Below are 10,246 nucleotides of genomic sequence, written 5' to 3' on the forward strand. Positions count from 1 at the left end.
TGACTTCACACCATGATGATACAACTTCATCTATTCGTATACGCTGACGCCGCCCATGTAAGTAACTGGAGAACCAGTATATGAGATAAATAATGACAGGTTCTTAAAGGGATCATTTCAAAATGTTATTTGAGCGTGGAAGTGCAAGCATCTGTGCGGAAAACTGGTTTATTTCTATAGCGCGATTACATGAAGAGTATTATTATATATGTAATGTGTGAATTGGATGAAACTATCCAAAAGGCAAAAACATTTAATTTTACTAACCTTAACTATTCTGAAATCGTAATTGAGATCAAGTCTAATTATTTAGTAAAACTATAACAAATTCACCGGCTATTGACCCACGACGCATTTCCATAGAAAATAAATTAAAATATTTTAAACCTTTTGCTGGGACCGTATACAATTTTCTTCATGGTTTTGATTATGCCGTTTACTTTCATGACAAATTAATGATCACTAGAACTGGTCTCAAGTTTTATTTAAAATTAAAATAGAATCTTTTCTTCTCAGCTTCACACCTCCGAGATTCATTAAAAACGCTGACAGTTTTCAAGCTATCTTTCGCTCTTATTAAAGTAGTTTTTATTGAAGAGTGGGTTTTTGCGTTTTATTTATGGTTTCAAATTAATTTTTGTTTCTGAGCATTACCTTGATATTTCAAAATGTAAATGACTTTAATCTGGGTTACCTCGTAGTCACGGAAGCTTACAGCAGTTATTTTACTAGTATAGTTAGGATATCTATTACTAGTAAAAATATCGAATGAGTGAGGCCCATTTGTATGTATTCATGTCAATCAATTTATAGAGGCGTAAAGTCGGCAATTGACCTTACGCCTCTTCAAATATTCACGGGCGGTGGTAGCGCTTACCATCAGGCGACCCACCAGCTCCATTGCCGACTGTGACGTACAAAAAAACGAGATCAGTTGTAGAGGAGCTTTCCTGCGTAGTGTTTGATCAAATTGTATGAAATTTTAGGCTTTGAAATATAAAAACACGGATCTGGTAAGTGGTATAATTCAGATATCTCTACTATCCAACATGCTCACAGCATGCAATGCATTTTTCTTAAAAATTCCAACCCAATTAACAAGGGTACATATTATAATTTAAAACGTCAATACTGATACATTACGAATGACAAATTCAGTCTCATTACTGTTAGTCTATACATGATTCTGCACTATGCAACACTCGCAATTAAGCCACCTAAATAACCAAGTCCACAAATGCTATCGTACAGGAATGCCACATTGCTCGGATTCGAACAATGAGAATACTCATTGTAAATTGGAACATAATATGTATTATATATTTAGAAACCATTCATTGGAACGTGACTTCGAATTTCTATGATTTGTATAGCATATTGTGTAAGGTTTTGAAAATATCCACTTCTATTGTAGTCTCGAAGAGTTGCATTGCATTGTGACAGTTATTAAAACATCTACATGAATCGGGATAAACAATTTATTCATTGTACGTAATGGCTGTGTGTTACAAAGACATGGAATAAACTAATAAGAAAATATCTTCCTTGATAAGCAATAAATTGAAAAAGCGAGGATCTAGTTTCTGGCATCTAAAAAATAGCGCTAAAAGTGTATGAATTTATGCTTTATTTAGCTTATGCCGATTAACAATTTCTATTATTTTTTACGTAATTTACAAATGAAGATTTTGAAGTGGTCCAAGTGCATCGAAATTCATCGCTAATTTCATTGAATCGAGGAAAACAAAATCATTCTAATTTAGCTCTATTTTATTTTCATGGCAGGTTTTGCAGTCCTTTATTGGCTGTAAGCATCATGCAAATGGAAGAAACGACCGCAAACGAAAATGTCGAACCAATTTGAAAAGAAGAGAATCTTGGACCAAGCCAGGAGCATAATGAATGTATGTAATAACGAATAAACAATACATAATAACCGAATAATCATACATTACTGACCGCTTCAAGCGACAAATTCTCGAATACAATGCAAACCGATCAAGTCTAAATTATGAATTAGGCTGTTTGTTATTAATTAGGCTGTTTACGCACATTACTCAACTTCGCTTATTGTTTCCATCGCTTTGTTATGAACACCAATGTAGGTAACAGTTTGGTTACTGATTAAGTTATTCTATTGATGTTCATTTGTGTGGTAATCGAGGTTTGTATTGTTGGGTTCATTCAAGGTATGTGCGACATTTTAATGATAAGGGATAATGACTCTTATCGCTTATATAATATGTGGAATATTACTAAATGTTACCTGAGAAAACATCAAGTGTATATCAGATAGCAACTATCGAGAGAGAAAATGTGTGGCTTGTCACGAGTTGTTACAGTATTATGTCTTCTTGATATGTTATTTTAGTTGAAAAATTGAAGAAAAATGTAGGCTTTATCTAAATATAGTAGGCAATATTAGAAATTATAGATATACTACCAGTGAAAGCTTAAGCGTGGGTGTTTTTAGGAATAAGTGCCCTTTATTGATTTCCTATCACAATCATATTGATTTTGACATTTAACGATTGATTCAGAGAAAAGCTGAACCTATATACAAGAGCAATGTAGTAAAATCATACGCATCAGTATCAGTAATCATAAATATACGTAATACATAATTATAGACATGTTGGATAAAATAAACTGATTACTATATTCGTTACGTTTATCAGTATTTAAAGGCATGGATATTTCAAAAGAATATTATTTGTGCTTGAAAGCTATTTGATTGCATTAAAACGATTACATTTTTGATTAGTTAAGGGAAATTTATATATTTATACATATTCAAAGTGGTTTGTAAAACATGAACTTGAGAATAAAATGTTTATAAAATTGTTTGGTAACCTCTAAAGTGGATGTAACCAAGCTTCAACATAATTTTTGTATGCAATGAAAGTTCATTCATGGACGTTATTTTCTACAATCCCACTGGACTCAGCATCAAAATTATTTCCAGAATATGAAATGGCGGTGAGAGTTATTAAAACTTTTTCCCTCCGCATTGAATTTGCATTAAGTTTTAGTCAATCTGATGTCGTTGTTAATGTGGTTGTATTTTTATTACATAGCAGGAATAAACCTTGTTTTCGTCGGAATAAATATGATAATTATGAAGATTTTCTTTTTTGAAGCAAAAAGTTCTGAACTGATTTTTCATTATCGTGTAATAGAATAAATAATAGTAAATATATAATAAAAAGCAATCATTTTAATTTTAATAACAAAACTTTCTTAAGTATGCCTAAAACTCGTCATTGCAATCAAAATTGACCTACTAATATTATACTAGGGAATAATTTAATTACTATGTAACTGGTTTTTCATTCGGCTAACCGCAGTCACTCCTTAACTTATCTTCCGACAAAGGAATCCCCTAAAGATCACCGTTCAAATCTATCCCTTGCTGGTCGAGTCCATATTAGACCCACTATTTTCCTGATATCATCTTCTCATCTCTTCTATACCTTTTTCTAATTAGTTCATTGTTCTTTCTTCTCTTTTGTCATATGGTCTGTCCTGTCTTGTGTCTGTCCATCTCCCTTACTACGTAACAACGATAAGGTGTAAAAAATTTCAAACAATAGGCAAAAAAGGTTATGGGAATTCGAAGCCGTCCTTCTGTCCCGTTGCAACGACACCCTTACTCTCTCAGCCAATATATGATTACACCTCAGCAATCGTTTGTTTCTACCGTTTCGATTGCGTGCCTTATGGGCACCCACGTCATTCATTGAGATACTACACAACGATTTTCATGCGGATGTTTTTGGTTTATATGAAAATAGGAAAGTTAGGGGAGGTTACTTATCGTCGGATTTTCGGTAACGTAATATCTATTAGTTTAACTAAACCTTTAGGATAATCTCTCTATTTCCTGTGCTATGCTTCGGAACGTGTTTTAGTCAGTTCCCAGAAAACCAAAGGCTGTCGTTCGTTACATGTTAAGTTTATGAGCTTAACTTCGGTATGAAATGGCGAGCATAGTGTAAATAGAAGCTCTAAAGTAAATATCAACAGATCAACACGGCAAAATATTATGGCCATAATTCTTATCAATTAATAAGGATACTCATCTTTGAGGAGAAGATACCACTTAAATTAAACTGAGACCATATAAAAACTATTCTCTATCAAAGAGATAAAGAAACACGCAATCGGCTGAAAATACACGGAGTTATCAAGTAATAAACCCAAAAAAAAAACAATTGAGAAATTCCTACGTTAATATCAATATGTTAGTTGCTTTTTTTATGTTCCATTCTTAATATTAGACGTAATCTTAAAGAAACCTACTCAAGTCAATCAGCTAAGACATTGTAAATTCACACCCAATTTACATAACCGGCTCACATTATGTTCCCGTCACATGTGATGAGATTACCAACTGTCAGGTGTCCACTGCTCTAATTTACCTAACAGACTTACTCCATCGTATATAAATATAATAATTGCATGAGCTATATATAAAGCAATGTTCGATAGAAGTAAAGTTTATGTCTTTGTATCAAATTTTGAGCTAGTGGGTAATTATTTACACTGGTTGGTTATCTTTAAATATAATTGTTTAACAACAAATTTCCAATATTTCCACAGAATCGATTCCTCCATAATCATACGTTGTGTCTACGCACGTAGTGTCTAGCATAAATACGCTGAAACTTCTTGCCAATACCCAGTTCCTGCGATAAAGAAAACGCTTTTATTTGTGTATTTCAATTCACGTAATATTCAGTAATGCCATTGATTTCAAGCTCCCGGTGCAGATCATTTATTTTTCATTCCTTCATACACGAATGGTCTCTCGCAGCAAGCTGCATCGTTTAACGTGGGCGTATTTGCACGCTTGGAAAACCTTAAACGGAGAGCGGCTGCGGTATGTATTTATACTTTAGCAGGTGTAAATTAGATGTATTTAATTGCAGAACTGTGGACTGCGGCTGGCTGATTCGCTTGAATCGTAAATACATCCACGTAAATACGTTAACGGAATTATGGAAGTAGATCTCAGGGTATAGGTTATACCCAGGGTATAGGTTTACAGGGTTTTGTAAACCCTTGAATTTCGCTGTAAGTAATATCTTAAACAATCATAAGGACTTACAGATAGTACTGGTACAGATTTCAAATCAATTCAACTCAAAACCAAATGGGAACTAGGAGATCTGGGTTTCCAACTACGGAATAATATACCTATGTTTTTTGGAAGGAACTAATAACTCAGTTAAGCTAAATAGCCCGTGGTACACACATAGCCTATGTCAATCAGTGAAGTTGCAGAAGATGGTGAAAGAATTTTTTAAATCAATCCATTGTTTTTGCGTGAAAACGTCACACATATACAAAAATATAAAAGGTATCCTCTTTATGATATTAGTGTAGATTAAAATCGGAACAATTCTCATGGTTCTGACAAATTTCCCATCACCGAAGACGTGTTCGTTATCCAACTATAACGAGGCAAGAATAACAGCTATTAAAACGTCTAAACCATACCCCATTTGATTTTTCAATTAAAACCTGAAAGGTTAAAACAAAGGCGTCGGGAGAACAAAAGCACGAATGCAAGCTTGGGCCGCGGTTTCATAATTTCCTTATTTGCAGATGTCGGCAATTTTAATTTTTTTATTTCCATCACGACAAAGCGGCGGGCTTCGCTTGACGTTATTTACATTAAAATAGCGGATTCTTTACATTATGTTATTATGTTGTGGTATAAAATGAGCGAGCTTTGTGTTTTTGTTTTTACGTGGGTAAATATACAAACGAGTGAACGACACTTTTATTGGCATCCAGGTTTTGCATTTTTAATGCCACTGATTTCTTCAGCTATTTGAAGCTACAATATCCGTTCAAGGACAATTCAGTAGACCATTATATCAAGCATAATTGAGCCAACCAATAAGCGTTCTAAAAGGCACTCAACAATTACCATTCCGTTTCAAAATCGCAAATCTACTTTAGATATACATCATTCTTTATATAACTAGGCTAAATCCACTCTGGCCTATCTCGCAGACTATCTGCCAATACCAAAATGGACCGGCCAAATACGACAACGGATGAAATTGAATTTGTACTGTGGCAACGACGGAGCTCGGCGTCTCTCGGGACACCTCGGGTACTCCCGGCTCGTAATTCAAACCATTTAACAGAATAAACTTGGAAAATGCTTCTAAAATATTTTTAAGACCATCTATTTCGTTAACGCGTGCTTGGTTTTTCACATGAGTCCCACTGACTAATGTGAAAATATTTGCAGCGGATGTGATTTTGCGCTACAGAATTCGAATCTTCTATCTGTAACTTATGAAATTCTATCATAAATATTATAATATTGTACAGAAAAATCTAAATTGTACGCCATATAGAGCATTATTCAATTTTAACAGGAGCAGGAGTTAAAAAACGCTTGAAAGCTAATTACATTAAACGGTAAAAAAATTTCTATCTAGCATTATATTTTTATGATATTTCTGCGAATTATACCACTAGTTTTTTTATGGCAATCTGATAATAATTCTATTACATTTGATTCGGGGTAAAATAGTAGCATACGAATGTTACTGTGTTTCGTTCGTTGAGTGGGGTAGCTGGAGGCCCGTATCCTTTTCTTTACCCTTCCCAGTCCTTTTCTCCATTCCTCTCGTCAGCCCTTTCCACTTAAAGTCGACAATCCATTTGTAAGGGCGTAAAGTCTGCAAGCAGTTTTATGCGGTTTTAGCACTTACAATCAGGCGACCCACCAACACTATAACCAAAGATGACATAAAAAACATGCACTGATTTACTTTTCAAGAGATAAAATTTTTGGAATGAATACAAATATAACACTATATTTTTTATATCTTTCTTTACCTACCTTGTCTTGACATTAAAAACACAAAAAACGCGTTATCAAATTTGGCGAGTGCACCAAATTGGATAATACTTTTTTTCATGTTTTCGGATGTTATATGCGTACATAATTCATATTCATTAAGAAATTCATACATTTTATTACAAGTGCAATATTCTTAGTAAACTTGGCAACTAAATTGGGCTCATTTACCAATTGGTAATCCCTCAATGAATCCCGAATAAAGAACTCACACGACAAATGAAGCAGCTAGCATTTCCCGCATTGAATGTTTACAATGCATCCAGACGTACATTGTTATTGCCATATTCAATGTTCTGGTAATAAAAAGCAGGTGCGTGACCACAACGTCACAGTATCAATGTTTGCGGAGGCTGTACATGCGTTTTTGCACACTACTGTTTACACGATAGAACATATGCTACGAAATAAATCCAGCCACATTTCAAACCGACGCGACTCGACAGGGAAATATAGGGTGATTTAAAATAAAACCTGGTTCCCGCTGATTTACGTAGCTCGCTGCGATACGCCGTCCGAAAACTTCGAGTTCACGAGTCATAGTTTGCTTCTGTTTGGCTTGGAATGTTTTCAAATTGTTCTGACAATGTTTCAGAAAAGTGGAACGTAGAATGCGTAATCTGTTGTATTAAAGGCAAGAGCATTTCGTGGAAAAGTCTAGAAAAGAACAAGATGATAAGGGATTAATGTCACATCCTTCAATTTTATAGGTAAGTCAATATAACATTTTAGCAAGTTCTTAGGATATAGAGATACTTATAAATATTGCGAAATAGTATAGCTAGTTTTATGGTATTGTGTTTGATTTGTATAGAATTATAATCTGTTGAAAAATTATCATGTTCGTAATTTATTTGTTTAAGTTCATGACCATAAAAACTACACACATTACATAGATTTAGATAGATTCATACATAAATCCATTGTGTCACTAGTGTTTCTCCATACAATGGCATTCGTCAAAACAACCTTGTCGAACTACAGTGAAATCAGTCTAGGACTACGCCATATAATAGAGTTTCCCAATTACAAGTGAGGTAACTCTAACAGATAGCTTCACAAGGAACAATGGATCGTCCGTCTATTTGTCTCAAGGTGCTGTTTCTGAGAAGACATCATATCACGTAGTTATTTACATGTTATTTAGAGCGTGTCCATGTCCAAATAAATCGTAATATCTTATCATAAGTTAAGTCATGAAGATATTTAACAGTTTAATAAACCATCCAATTGAAATAATATTTCTCTTTCTTTAAAAATTACTTTCGAGAGGATATTTCTCGATATATTATAAAGCAAATGAACGAGATAAATTGCAAAATGTCGATTGAATAAGCAATGAGAATTTAATCGTCTTAGTGAACGCGAATAAACTATTTCCCGTACTTCTCAACAATTAATTGCTCTGTAGAAGTAAGCTGGATAGCAATTAGATGCAATTTATAAAAACGCTTGGCTCAAAGGCGTTTTGAAATGCAGGTACCGCACCAGTTGGATTAGAGCTTTGTGAATAGTTCAATATTCTAAGGGACTCGAATGTGAGCAGGAGTGACGTATTTAATGCTATATTATATAAAGGTATACGTTTGAGGAGTGACAAGAATTTTTTGGTGACATGATATAATTAGGATACGCACACTAAGGTAGAACTTTTTTTTTCATGTTCGAGCAGGCAAGCGAGCTGGTAGTTCGCCTGATTACAACCACCCATGTATATTAATTGCATAGCTAGAGACTACATATGTGTTGTGTGCTTTTAGGGGAAAGGATTGTCAACGGGAATTAAATAAAAAAAATAAACTGGAATAAGGACAATGGTTTTCGGCTTCCCCACTCACACCGATCTTCCATGTGTGTACCGTCCCTTTCCCGGATTTATGCAGAAGCGTGCTCCACTCCCACATTAAAAAGTATTCCTGAAGAAATTAATAAAAATTTCATATCTCTTCGGCGTTTTCGATCTTTGGACTATAAGCATTAATACTTGTACACAATAATATATTTTCTCCGCAGTTGGTTAGCCTCGATAAAGAATTGCTTGAATATGAACTAACTGTGTGAAGAGCTCACTATTGTGTTCTCTTTACAATATAAATAATAAGTAGACTTCAGAGTAAACAATTAAAGCCTTTTTATTGGAAAAATTCTTTAACATGCGAATATCAGAGTTGTTACTTTCTTAAATTTTAAATAAATGTTATATATTTCAATGTGAGAAGACACTTTTTTTTAATCGAGGAACCGCCTATACGTAATTTGTTACATAAAACCATAAAATAATGACAAGTTAAACTTATAAAATATTAAGCAAGTATTTAAATTCATGTGATCAAACCTGTCGATAAATACAAAATATGTTTGAATGCTAATATTGATATAAATAAATGCCTAAAACCACAGAATACATTTGGGTTGCAATAAATTTGTGATGTAGAAAACCAAATTAACAGACCATTATAATAATTGAATAGAATATTTCAATCAGTTTTTATATTTTTATGCTTTATATTATATCAATAAAAGCCTGCAGAAAAAACGCAGTCATGAGTGTTGATGTCTTAATAAATTCGAGGAGTATCGAATGCCTTAATCTTCTTAACATTCAATTTGATTCTTAAATACAAAATTCTCAGGAGTTTTTTTTTTCTTCGCTATAATAATATGTGTATAATAATTTTGTGTGTGTTATTACGCAGTCAAAAGAACAAATGTGTAAACATAATACTACAAGTAATCGTACAATATTATATGAAAATATCGTAAAAAGCAATGGGTACAGTTATATTATTATAGAGAATGACCCAACATGTACAAATAGAAATCTCACTAGATCCTCAAAACATTACGATAGGTTTGTCCGGAAATTGAATCTCTTCAGAGAGGGTAGAACAAGCCTATTGGGACGGTATTTCAATGATCTTATTTACTGTTGTTTTATCGTTATTAATTAAATCTAGGCCGTAATGGATGGGTGAGATATGTTTATCCTTTGCGCAAATAATTTGGTTGATATGCAAACTTACTGTTGACCGCAGTTTCGCCCGCGTGGTCTAAATAAATTTTCATTACAAACTTTCATCCTCTGTTTTATCGACTTGGGGTAGAAATTATCAAAATTCTTACAATTCTTACTTAACGGATGCCTACATCATAGCGGCTATCTGCATGCCAAATTTCTGTCCGATCAGTGGTTTGGGCTATGCGTTGAAAGACTCGTTACATTTGCGTTTTATTTTTGTATGTTTTTGTTTTGTCATCGTCTGCAATGGAGCTTGTGGGTCGCCTGATGGTAAGCGCTACTACCGTCCATCAATATTTGGAGAAGCGTTTTTGATTGTTGACTTTACTCTTCTAAAAATG

This window comes from Zerene cesonia, chromosome 17, assembly GCF_012273895.1.
Source record: "Zerene cesonia ecotype Mississippi chromosome 17, Zerene_cesonia_1.1, whole genome shotgun sequence".
NCBI lineage: Eukaryota > Metazoa > Arthropoda > Insecta > Lepidoptera > Pieridae > Zerene > Zerene cesonia.